The sequence below is a fragment of the Hemitrygon akajei genome, chromosome 3, assembly GCF_048418815.1.
Source record: "Hemitrygon akajei chromosome 3, sHemAka1.3, whole genome shotgun sequence".
NCBI classification, from domain to species: domain Eukaryota; kingdom Metazoa; phylum Chordata; class Chondrichthyes; order Myliobatiformes; family Dasyatidae; genus Hemitrygon; species Hemitrygon akajei.
The window spans coordinates 126,979,734-126,992,326 of NC_133126.1; the positions used below are offsets into that span (position 1 = coordinate 126,979,734).

Genomic DNA, 12,593 nt, shown 5'->3' on the forward strand with positions numbered 1-12,593 from the left:
AAAGCTGTGAATATCTAACATTTGTACCTGTTGACAATTTTTCATCTCCTCTCCTCTCTCATAATTATACAGTCTAAAGATGTTCAAAAACAACTGCAGGTCAATTTTTCTTTTCAGTCCAGAATAGATATTAAAAAGTGATTTTGATGAGGCAATTATTAAGGCAAATGCAATCCTAAAGAAATTATCGCACGACTCCAATGAACAATTTGGGAACAACTGAAAACACCAGAGCTCAATATATCAGCAAGGAATGCAAGGAAATCTCCTTGCCTCATCATGGCTCTTTTCATTCTTTAAGAAATAACCAAGCAATAATTTTTTAAAATAATTTAAATTATGAAGCTTTATGACAGAGTAGTTGAAAAGAAAGTTTTCAGTGATTTAAAAGTCTAGAATGAGAGGATAAATCAGGCCTTGCAACAGGACCTGAGCCTCAGTAAAGTTGACACCATCACACTGAGCACGGAGGCTCCCCAGGACTGTGTGCTCAGCCCACTGCTGTTCACTCTGCTGACCCATGACTGTGCTGCAACACACAGCTCGAATCATATCATCAAGTTCACCGATGACACCACCGTGGTGGGTCTCATCAGCAAGAACGACGAGTCAGCTTACAGAGAGGAGGTGCAGCGGCTAACGGACTGGTGCAGAACCAACAACCTGTCTCTGAATGTGAACAAAACAAAAGAGATGGTTGTTGACTTCAGGAGGGCATGGAGCGACCACTCCCCTCTGAAAATCGATGGCTTCTCGTTAGAGATCGTTAAGAGCACCAAATCTCTTGGTGTTCACCTGACAGAGAATCTCACCTGTTCCCTCAACACCAGCTCCATAGCAAAGAAAGCCCAGCAGCGTCTCTACTTTTTGCGAAGGCTGAGGAAAGTCCATCTCCCACCCCCCATCCTCATCACATTCTACAGGGGTTGCACTGAGAGCGTCCTGAGCAACTGCATCACTGCCTGGTTCGGAAATTGCACCATCTCGGATTGCAAGACCCTGCAGCGGATAGTGAGGTCAGCTGAGAAGACCACCGGGGTCTCTCTTCCCGCCATAAAGGACATTTACACTACACGCTGCATCTGCAAAGGAAACAGCATTATGAAGGACCCCATGCACCCGTCATACAATCTCTTCTCCCTCCTGCCGTCTGGGAAAAGGCTCCGAAGCATTCGGGCTCTTATGACCAGACTATGTAACAGTTTCTTCCCCCAAGCTATCAGACTCCTCAATACCCGAAGCCTGGACTGACACCTTGCCCTACTGTCCTGTTTATTATTTATTGTAATGCCTGTACTGTTTTTGTGCACTTTATGCAGTCCAGTGTAGGTCTGTAGTCTAGTGTAGCTTTCTCTGTGTTTTTTTATTACGTAGTTCAGTCTAGTTTTTTGTACTGTGTCATGTAAACCATGGTCCTGAAAAACGTTGTCTCATTTTTACTATGCACTGTACCAGCAGTTATGGTCGAAATGACAATAAAAGTTGACTTGACTTGAGATGCTGGACAGCAATATGTCGAGTGCTTTACTTTCTGGTCATAAAATTAATCCAACATAGCAAAGAAATAAAAATTCCAGCCTTATTCTGATGAGGCAATTACTTTCAGTTTTAAAGAAAACCATAAAAAATAAATAAATATAATATACTGAAACTTTTCAACACATGCTGGCATACAGTAAAAGAGCTCCTTTCACTGCTAATAGCTTCTGCCTGTTTCTTGTTGAGTTCCCTTCGCAGTACCATTCCAAAGGCCCTTTCTCCATTTTGAGTGGTTGTGAGCCAGAGATCCTTATAAAGTGGCGATAGCTTTACCGTCCACATTAACAGTATTTAATACGCTACAACATTAACACAGTCAGAAATCTATGTTTCATAGGCAAGTGTCAGTCAGGTTTCGAGCGATAGACGCTGACACAGATCTGAAGAGCGGTAGTGGCAAGTGAAAGCGTGCAAGTGAAGTGGGGGGGGGGGGGATGAGAGAAGGAGTAAGAGTGAGAGGCAGAGAGTTAGAGAAAGAAAGTTTCTGTTGTGTTACTGCTTTGTGGAATAAAAAACCCACTTGGCCAACTGAAGCAGAATCTGATTGCCCTACAGATGACCCTAGTTGTAATTTTCCCACTTTCCCACTGCAGCATGACAGTTAATTCACACCAGCCAACAGCTATGAATTTTTAAAGATAATACTGCATTCTGCTTCAGTTAACTTAATGTTTCCAGCACCTAGTCGGTCATGAGTGAGAAACAACACAGCTGATGACCACCGTGCTAGATTTAGGATGTTGGGCCAAGAAACTCAAGTAAATAACACCCTTTCTCCCACACAATCACATTCAACCTCCATTTAATGAGGTTCAGTCCTCTGCATTGATTTGAATGAAAATCAGTTCTATTCAATGCCAAATAATCATCTATGCAATTTTACTTCTTATTTATTTTTTGGCTTCCTGTGTAAAACATCACAACTCTCTTGACAGAGTAAAATCCATTGGCTACTTTGTCTATGCAGCTATTTTCACAAGTGAGCTTTGGCAGCCAGCTTTGTCATACAGCACAGAAAAACTCTTCAGCCCACAGTGCCCATGCTGTACATAGCACACTAATCACATTTGGCCTACAGCCTTCTATGCACTGGAGAATCAGATGTTCATTGAGAGATCTCCTGCCTTCACTATTCATGGCAGTAATTCTAGGTTTCAACCACTCATTGGACAAAAGAAAAATTCCTCCTCAATTTCTCCTATCCTTAACTTTTAGACTGTGAAATCTGTTGATGAATCTTCCAAGGGGAAAAGTTTCTCGACATCTATTATGCCCCTTGTAACTTTGGATAGCAGCATCATACTATCTCACTCTGAAGAATACAATCCCAGACTATCCACTCCCTGCACATAACTGAAACACTCCATCCTGGACAATATCCAGGTAAATTTTGTCAGTACCTGTCCCAGTTGTTGGAAAGCCTTTAATAGAACACTATTCATTGAAGAAGGGATGGAATTACTGGAAAGTGTGTACGCTCCTGTCATGAGTTTTGCAACTACTGTACAAACTCCAAAAAAAATGTGGGAGGGTTTACAACATAGAACACTAACGCAGAGTATCAGCTCTTTGGTCTATGATGTTGTGATGACCCTTTAACCTACTAACCCTCCCCTCATACATAGCCCTATACTTTTCTTTCATCTATTTGCCTAGCTAAGAGTCTCTTAAAATGTCCCTAATGTATCCAACTCTACCACCACCCCCAGCTGTGTGTTCCATGCACGTACCACTCTGTGTAAAAATACTACATTTGACAACCCACTCCCTATACTTTCTTTAATCACCTAAAAAGTATATCTTCTCATATCATCCTGGGAAAAAGCTGACTGTCCACACTATCTATGCCATTCAATCTTATAGGACTCTATCAAATCTCCTCCTGTGCTGCAAAAAGGAAAAGCCCAGGTCACTCACCTATCCTCATGAGAAACGTTCTCTAATCTAGACATTGCTAAATCTTCTCTGCGCTCTCTCTAAAGCTCCCACACCCTTCCTGAAATGAGGTGAACAGAACAGAACACAATACTCCAAGTATGCTATAACCAGAGTTTTATAGAGCTGCATCATTACCCTGTAGGAAGTTGAAATCAATCCATTGACTAACAAAGGCCAGCACACCATATGCCTTCTTAAAAACCCCATCAACACCCACAAAATGCTGGAGGAATTCAGCAGGCCAGGCTGCATCTAGCAAACAAGTGCAGTCGCCGTTTTGGGCCAAAACCCTTCGGCAGGACTCTTTTCCCAGATGCTGCCTGGCCTGCTGAGCTCCTCCAGCATTTTGTGTGTGTTGCTTGGATTTCTAGCATCTGCAGGTTTTTCTCTTGTTTTTAAAAATCCCTATCAACTTGTGCAATGACTTTAAAGGATCTATGGATGTGAAACCCCAAAATCCCCCTGTTCCTCCCCTGCCACTAACCCTGCGCTCTGCCTTCATGTTCAACCTTACAAAGAGTATCACTTACACACAAAATGCTGGTGGAACGCTGCAGGCCAGGCAGCATCTATAAGGAGAAACACTGTTGACGTTTCGGGCCGAGACCCTTCGTCAGGACTAACTGAAAGGAAAGATAGTAAGAGACTTGAAAGGAGGAGGGGGAGGCGAAAATGCAAAATGATAGGAGAAGACGGGGGGGGGGGGGGTGAAGCTGAGAGCCAGACAGGTGATTGGCAAAAGGGATACAGAGCTAGAGAAGGGAAAGAGGGAAAGAATCATGGGACGGGAGGCCTAGGGAGAAAGAAAGGGGGAGGGGAGCACCAGAGGGAGATGGAGAACAGGCAGAGTGATGGGCAGAAAGAGAGGGGGAAAAAAGGGAGGGGGGAAAGAACTAAATGTATCAGGGATGGAGTAAGAAGAGGAGGAGGGGCATTAACGGAAGTTGGAGAAGTCAATGTTCATGCCATCCGGTTGCAAGCTACCCAGACAGAATATAAGGTGTTGTTCCTCCAACCTGAGTGTGGCTTCATCTTGACAGTAGAGGAGGCTGTAAGATTCAAAATTAAGATGTGCGTTTCTGACAGGTCCGGGTTAAAGTCAAAGGACAAATGTGATTTAATTATGTCTGGGTTAAAGTCTGTAAACAAGTGTGATCTAATTATGAATGCAGAAGCCTTGACAAAATTAACTGTTTGTGGAATCATTGAAGTCCTGAGATATGGACTATTGTTTTACAGAAACGTGTAAAAAAACAACTCCAAATATGGAATTGGATAAGACTATGTACCTCCCGAGTCAGGGAGGGGAGGGGTAAGGAAGAAGGATAAAACCTGCTGCCCTGTAAGGTTCAGGGTTCCCTTCTCTGAGGGGGCCCAGCTCTGCAGAACTGTTAATAAACTTTGTTTCCTTGAATTTGTCTTGAAGCCATTATTCGGGAGCGTGGCTCGTTTCTGACAGAGGCCATGGACAGACATATCAGAATGGGAATGGGATGTATCACTTCATACTTTTCCAGTTTGAATTTCATCTGCCACTTCTCAGCCCACTTCTGCATCCTATCAATGTCCTGCTGTTAACTACAACAACCTTGCACACTATTTTTCTGAGAACTTACTAAGCCACCTCCTCATCCAAACTTCTTCATCCAAGTCATTTATAAAAAATCACAAAGAGCAGGCGTCCCAAAGCAGATCCCTGTGGACCAGCAGCAGCCAAAGATCTCAATGCAGAATACGCTTCATCTATCACCACCCTCTACCTCTTTGGGTAAGCCAATTCGGAATCCACATAGCTAAGTTTCCAAGGATCCCATGCCACCTGAATGAGCTTACCACAGGGAACCATGTTGAGCACCATATCCACTGCTCTACCTCCATCATGTACAGTTATGTCATACACAAGAGGAAAACTGCTCAGGAGTTGGCTCTGGTTCCAGGTGTTCTTTAACAAGGAGCTGCATACTCGTTCAGTGCCAACTTCGTTTCTCGTTTGAGCCGACCTTCATTTTTCATCTGAAGGTAATTTGAGCCTAATCCACCCCATTTCCTTCTCTGTCATTCCCTCAGTTCTTGAATGCTTATATTTCATAAGTAGATAATACCTGTCATTCGGCATCCTGCATTTCCTGCCCTTTGTGACCCTAAATTATCAAATAGCAATTTTGGAAGAAATGAAATGAAATTTCTAGGGCAGTGCCTGTCCCAGCAACTGTAGGGTTATTGTGTCACGGCTGAGGAAACAATGCAGTTAACACAGAAAACGCAAAAACAGGAGCAGGAGGTGGCTATTTAGTCACTTGAATTTGCTCCGCCGTTCAAAATGCTGTAATCAATGTACCTGCCTCTTTGCAGTGAAGGCCAAAAATCCCTTTGCCTTCTTTAACTTCTTTCTGAACCTGCCTGCTAGCATTTTGTGATTCATGCAGTAGAATGCCAAGAACTCCACGTACTTCATTCATTAGCATTCTCTCTATTCTGATGATAATCTACTTTTTGATTTCTTTTACTGGAGTGCATGATCTCACACTTCCCCACAATGAAACTGTATTAAGTCTGAAGCTATCCCTGAAGATGCATTGTACTACACGGGACCTGGTGCAGAATCTTTGTATCTGGAGGAGCTGGTGTTCCAAACTGACAGCCCGTACAGCCCATTCACACAGCCTTCAGGTGAGGAGTGGAGATCACACATATCCACACCCCAGTAACCTAATGAGTCCATTGCCAACGATTTTATGACAGGTTTGTGCGATATTACAATATAGAGGGAGTATCCGCTGCTTAACATTAAGCAGGTGCTGGTTGAACATCCCTTATATAAAAATTCAAAATCTGAAAACCTCCTAAATCTGATTTTTTTTGTGCTGATACGACGCCACAAACGGAAAATTCCACAAGGCATCGGGAAGGTTCCCAGGTGATGCACACCACAGAGAAGTGACCTCATACACCCTGAGTGGAGCCCTGTTGGCACCAGTTTGTTTTCAGCAGTCATCATAGCCAGACCTTTGTGCATTCATCACAGTGATTACCATGTGTTTTGTGCTTATTCTCTGCTTTGTGCTGTGGAGATATTGTTGAAAATGTCAAAAAGGCCTGCAGTTACCCCTGTGGGTAACAGCAAAAAGAAAGAGGAAGCTTTTATGTTTATCAATAACACAAAGTCAAGATGCTGGATTCAGGTGTTCTCCTGGTGCTGCAGTGCTGCTTTCATTACCCTGCACATATTATATTTTCATTCTTTTAATAGTCTGTAACAAGATTTACTGTTAAGTACATATGTGCGATGAACAAGTGTAAGACTTGTTCTTACCAGTAGCACATAAATTCAGAGTCGGAAATGATAGCAATGCCAAACAGCCACTGACTGTCTACCTGGGCAGCCAAAGCAGTGATAGCTTACCTTTCAGATGGTTCGATGCACACACTGTTGCTTCATGCACAAAGTATTAAAAATATTATATAAAACTACCCTCAGGGTATGTGTATAAGCTGCATAAGTATTGGAAAAGGATTTTGTGTTTGGACAAGCCTCGAGCCATCTCATTACACAAATGCAAATACTCCCAAATAAAATAAAATCCAAAAACCAAACACTACCAGTCCCAAGCATTTTTGATAAAGGGTGTGCTACCTTTCACATCAACTGCAACAGCACCTTCACTCAACAATTATATTTCACTGAATTCATTGTGCTATCTAAATATTTAAAGCAATTAAAGCTTTGAATATATACATAATACAATTTTTAAAATTGCCAACTCTTTCCTTTATTAAAAAATGGTCATCCTGAAACTTAAAAATTAAGTTTGCAACAATCTCCATTGAATTACATGAAATAATTCCAAGAAAATCTCAGCATCACCCATAAATTACCACTAGCTGCCCAGTTGTTTTATACAAACCTCTCCCAAACTAGAGACTAGATAGGTGTAGATTCAGTGTAGACAAGTGTGTGTTCATGCACGCTGATAAAGTAATCAAAAGGCAGATTATTCTCTAAATAGAGAAAGATTTCAAGTGAGTGAAATGCAGAGGGACATTGGTGTTCTCACGTATGAATTTCAAAAAACGAATAAAGTAGATCCAACTAGTCGTTCAGAAGGCAAGCAGCTTTTCAGCCTTCGTTGCAAACGAATTGAGGTTAAAAATATGGAGATTTATTGCAATTGAATAAGGCATTTCTTCCCACATCTTAAAGGGCTAGTAGATCAGTGAGCAACTGTAAACGGCCCTTGACGAGTGGTGGAATTTGGGAAGGATGGAAATAGCTCAAGTGAACCATCAGTAAAAGGACAAAGCAAAATGTGGGAGGGGTTGGATTGCTCTGAAAACTAGTGTAGACTGGTGGACTGAATGACCTTCGATGTCTCGCTTCACTCAGCTCAGTGCTGGACTGGCTCTGTGGCTGTGGCCTGCAGCTATTAGGCTCCTGGACTGGCTGCAATGCTGAACTGTAAGTGTGGACTCAGTTTTGGAAACTCCGTGGATTCATGTTCTGTGTGCTATTTCTTTTACTTTTTTTAAATTGTTTTCTCTTTAAAAAAAAACATTGCACCTTATGCAGGATTTTTTTAAAAATGTGTTCTATTGTGTTTCTTTGTTTTATGGGTGTCTGTAAGGGGAGGAATCGCAAGACTGTAGATACGTAGTATATTGGTAATAAATGTGCTTTGAACGTTAAATAGGGATATAGGTAGAATACCAATGACACTGCCTTTGTACCACAGGGAATGACCTGGAGTTCAAACCCTCTCCTGACACGAAAAATAGAGATGTAGCTGAACTGAAAAACAGGATTTAAAGCACACTTGCAAATTGTGAATATGGTTGACCTTAATTCAACGCGTCATTCTGACAGATTCCATCTGCTGCTCCTCTCCACAAATGTCACTAATGACAGAAATGCAAATGATCTTCAGAACAAATGGGGGCAAGAGCCCGACTGAAATATGAAAACAGCAGGCATTCTTGCTCGGAATTTTATTTACTCAACAATTCTGGTGGAAGAAGAGTCAAGCACTAGGGCTAGGCTTAACCAGTGCTGTAACAAATGCTTCTTATATTCCTACACCCTTTTCATAAGAACAAGTACATGCTTGCTCACCCAGATAACATGAAATTGGTATCAATAAATTATAAGCTATGTTAAAAAATCGGAACCATATATTAAATTCATTGGGATGGATAAAGCAAAATGAGAAGGGATGCTTTAGAAATTTCGTAACTTCTACTAAGCTTCCTGTTATACCTTGTCTAAAAGTGAATTGAAGTGTTCAATATGTGTGTTTTAGGAACAGCTTCTCCACCACCATGAGATTTCTGAATGGACATTGCACTAACCATGAACATTACCTTACTATTTTTGCACTTATTTATTTACTTACAAAGTGGAATAGGCTCTGCTAGCTCTTCCAGCCATGTCACCCAGCAATTCCCCGATTTCATCCAAGCCTAATCATAGGACAATTTACAATGACCAATTAACTTATGAACCGGTACGTCTTCGCACTGTGGGAGGAAACCAGAGCACCTGGAGGAAACCCACACGATCACGGGGAGAACATACAGACTCCTGACAGGCAGCAGCATGAATTGAACCCAGGTAAAGCTCTGTGCTACCTTTTTAAAATATATTTCTTATTGCAATTTATAGTGCTTTTGATGTATGTATTGCACTGTACGGCTGTCACAAAACCACAAATTTCACAATATATTTTAATGATATTAAACTAAAATCCGAATCTGAAAAACACTGAACTTGGGGAGTGTGGCAACCAGTTGATTCTTTAACCAGTGGGGGATTGGGCTACATCACCTCACAGGCAGACGCAACTTCAGCGTGAGTGAAAGGGATACAACAGAAAGATATTCCTCTACAAATTTTGAGCTGTTATAGCTGCTTGTCAATGCATATATGTGGCACATATACTAATATATTAGCACCTTAGCTGAGGTAGAAATAGAATGAGCCTGGAGCACTGCCATTTAAAACATTCAGTAATAACTAAAAGTCATAACTGATTTTCAAACACTTCCAGTTCATTAACATGGGCAGGCAGCAGTAAGTTCAATAAATCCCATGGAAAACATCTGTCTGTTTCTCTCTTTCATGTCCTCCTTCCTTATCAGCAGTATGTAATAGCAACTTACACAAACAAAAGAATCAGTTATAAGCAGCTCCTGAACTCGAACTGCTTTTGAACCAATTTATCATTCAACAAGCTGTAACATTCAAACCTTGCCCTTAACATCATCTTCAGCCTCCTCCCTTTGTCTCATAGGAGTTCCACTGGCCAAGAGCCAACTTCAATCACCTACTTAAATAATGCAATACATTACCATTTCTCATTTTACCTGATATACAGGCAAAATAATGATGCTGGTTAAAAGCTTGAACATCAGGCTAAATTTCCCGCTGGCTTATTTTAAAACACAAATATTAATCTATTCCTTTTTTCTCCATATTAAACTACCAGTGACACAGAATTTATTGCACTAAGAGCCCTTAGATATTGGAAGACATAAATGTGCTGTTGCTCTTGGTTTCCAGACACAAGATCTGAACGAATTCCTAATAAACTGGGGACCAACTCTGATTAGAACTAATTCTTCTAATCACACTACACATTTATGGAGATATAACTTCAAGATCCTGTGAAAACTCAAACTGTCAAGAACCAGGGTGGTAGTGCAAGGAATTTAGGTTAAGAATGCAGTCTGCAAGAGGCCTGTACATCTACCATACCCAGTTTTTGACATATAAAAGAAAGATAAAGCTGAGTGAGAAAGCTTATTTTTTTACTAAAACATATGTTGAAAAGACTGCATTAGTATTGTATACCATGATTTCAGGATGTTTAGGAGATTTATTGCTTACTTAAATATTTTTGAAGTAGTCACTATTAGATTTTAGATGGGAAGATTACATTCGTTGCCCAGAATGTAAGGGTACTGATCCCACATTAAGTGTGTCGTGGTGTAGTTCGCATTCCAGAATTTAGGCACACACCACAGTGAATAAGCAGCTTCAACTAAGAAGGCACACATACACAAAAGAGATAAAGATAAATATTAGCTTTATTTGTTACATATACATCAAAACATCGAAACATACAGTGAAATGCATCTTTTTCATCAACATGCAAGAGGCAAATGTGCCTTGTTTCCAGCACCAGTAAAGCATGTCCACAACTTACCAACCCTAATCTGGACACCTGTGGAATACAGGAGGAAACCAGAGCATCTTGAGGAAACCCACGTGGTCATGAAGAGAACGTGCAGACTCCTCTCAGACAATGGTGGGAATTCGTGAAGCTTTGCACCAACCACTATGGTACTGTGCCGCTCTTACAAAATACCACATGAATTTCCGTCAATACGTCTACTTTTCACATGTATGACCAATACAAGATCATCCTTACATGACAGCTGTGGATGATACTGTAGTATACAGGAGATCTCAATTATATTCCACTGTGCTTGACTTCCTATCTTGTCTTTTCTGATAGCCCCTTACTAAAACCCTTTCCAATATACCAAACTCTTGCTCCCAATTTCCTTGCAAATAGAGGGAAAGTTGGCTGGTATTAAAATCCGAATCTCTCATCCTCCAATTAGTCTGTGGATTATGGGTACTTACTTGCTAATTTTTAACTGAAAAGTAGGGTCATAGTCTTATTTGTGGAGCGCCCTATCTGGTTGCAAATTAATTCAGTAAGTGTGGAGTAATTAAAATCCGCAATTTTATATGGCTCAGTAGTTTTAGAACTGGTTGTACTGCGCACAGCGAGTGCTCTGTGTTATATTAATGGCTTGGTTGAGAGTTCCCCATAAGAGTCTCCTTCTCAAAGATGTTGCTTGCCTTGATAATTTTATTTCATTACAAACTGTAAATGTGCCAATGCATCTCACCTCTACTTCCAGAGGTGACTTCATCTGATTTTAGCCTCTTCAGATTATGCTGCCTTTGCTATTCCAATGTGTCATTATGCAGATTTTCTAGATATTTGTCCGTGTGCCCTTGATTGCTTAATGTCTTTCCCTTATTTGGAGTTTCCCATGATTTTGTGTCACTTTACTCATGAATGGGACAGGGGTGTCATTAACAAAGGCAGATGAAAATGCCCATCCTTCCAAAGGGTGGAAATGAAACTTCTTTTAATGAATGGTGCAATTCTTGTGGTGAAGCATCTTCTACACAGCTGTTAAAAGAAGATGAAATTACATTGCTCCATTTCCTACACAAAGCTGTCCTTGTCCTGTCAGCAGAGTGGAGTTTGTGGGTTTTAGTTGGTCCCGTCAACACTGCAGTGACAATCTGTCATTGGTAAAGGGAATAACTATTTAGGGTAGTGCATGGAGTGGCAAAGTGGATAGTACAAAGCTTTACAGTACAGGTTCAATTCCCAACCCCCTGCCTGCAAGGATTTTGTACTTTCTCCCCAGACCACATGATTTCCACCAGGTGCTCCAGTTTTCTCTCACAGTCCAAAGATGTACCAGTTAATTGATCATTATAAATTGTCCCCTGATTAGGCTATTAGGCTAGGGTTAAATCGGGGGGGGGGGGGGGTGCTGGGCAGCTGGGCTCAAAGGGCCAGAAGGACCTGAGGGGTCTGTTCAGCACTATCTCAATATAAATAAATAAACAAACAAACATGGCTGCCTATGTGGTAGAGCCACAAGCATGTCTTCTTCAAGATTACATCAATGTGTTGGGCCCAGATTTGGCCTGGAAGAGTCCAAGTGTTACTGAACCTTACACTTATTCAGCCATATGGAGAGCACTCCATCACACCCCTGACATGGCTCGTGGTAATCAGGGTTCACACCTCAGTCCTTCAATCCAGCTATTTGTTTGGTTTTCACAACCTTTTTACTTTCATCTTCAGAAGATTGAGTTTAACCCATCTCAACATTTGCCCTCCCATCTGTTTGCTCTTTAATAGTCTCCTGGAATTACATCCTCCACTTCATCCAATCCTGTTCCCTTTGTGTTCTGCTCCCAGTCAAACTATCGTTCTCTGTGCCATTGTTTTTTTTGGCGTTAAATAATGTTTATCTGCACCTGATCACTTGTTTTTAGGTCAGCAGTTTCTCCCTTTGGTTTCTCT

At 41.3% G+C, this 12,593-nt stretch overlaps 1 protein-coding gene across 1 annotated transcript in view; it reads right to left on the reverse strand.

Annotated features, from left to right (window-relative positions):
* Positions 1-12,593, reverse strand: part of LOC140725390 (heparan-sulfate 6-O-sulfotransferase 1-like) — a 336,441-nt gene that overhangs the window by 225,991 nt on the left and 97,857 nt on the right. The gene's annotated exons all lie outside the window — the stretch shown is intronic.